Source organism: Camelina sativa, chromosome 2, assembly GCF_000633955.1.
Source record: "Camelina sativa cultivar DH55 chromosome 2, Cs, whole genome shotgun sequence".
Lineage (NCBI taxonomy): Eukaryota > Viridiplantae > Streptophyta > Magnoliopsida > Brassicales > Brassicaceae > Camelina > Camelina sativa.
Window position 1 is genome coordinate 14,280,228 of NC_025686.1, and position 288 is coordinate 14,280,515.

Here is a 288-nt window from a genome sequence, read left to right on the forward strand (position 1 = left end):
AACACTTATACCCATTTTGTCCCAAAACAGGCTTAAAACGAGAAAACAAGCTAAAACCGAGAAAACATTAATTTGAAGCAGTAAATAGCTTTGTTTGTGTTTCTTGGGTCAAAATGTGTGACAATCCAATGCATTTGACTTATATTAAGAGTTCGCAATGAAATTGAAGTGTTTGGACACCCTTTATACCCATTTTGTCCCGAAACAGGTTAAAACCGAGAAAACATTAATTCGAAGTAGCAAACAGCTTTGTTAATGTTTCTAGGGTCAGAATGTGTGACAATCCAA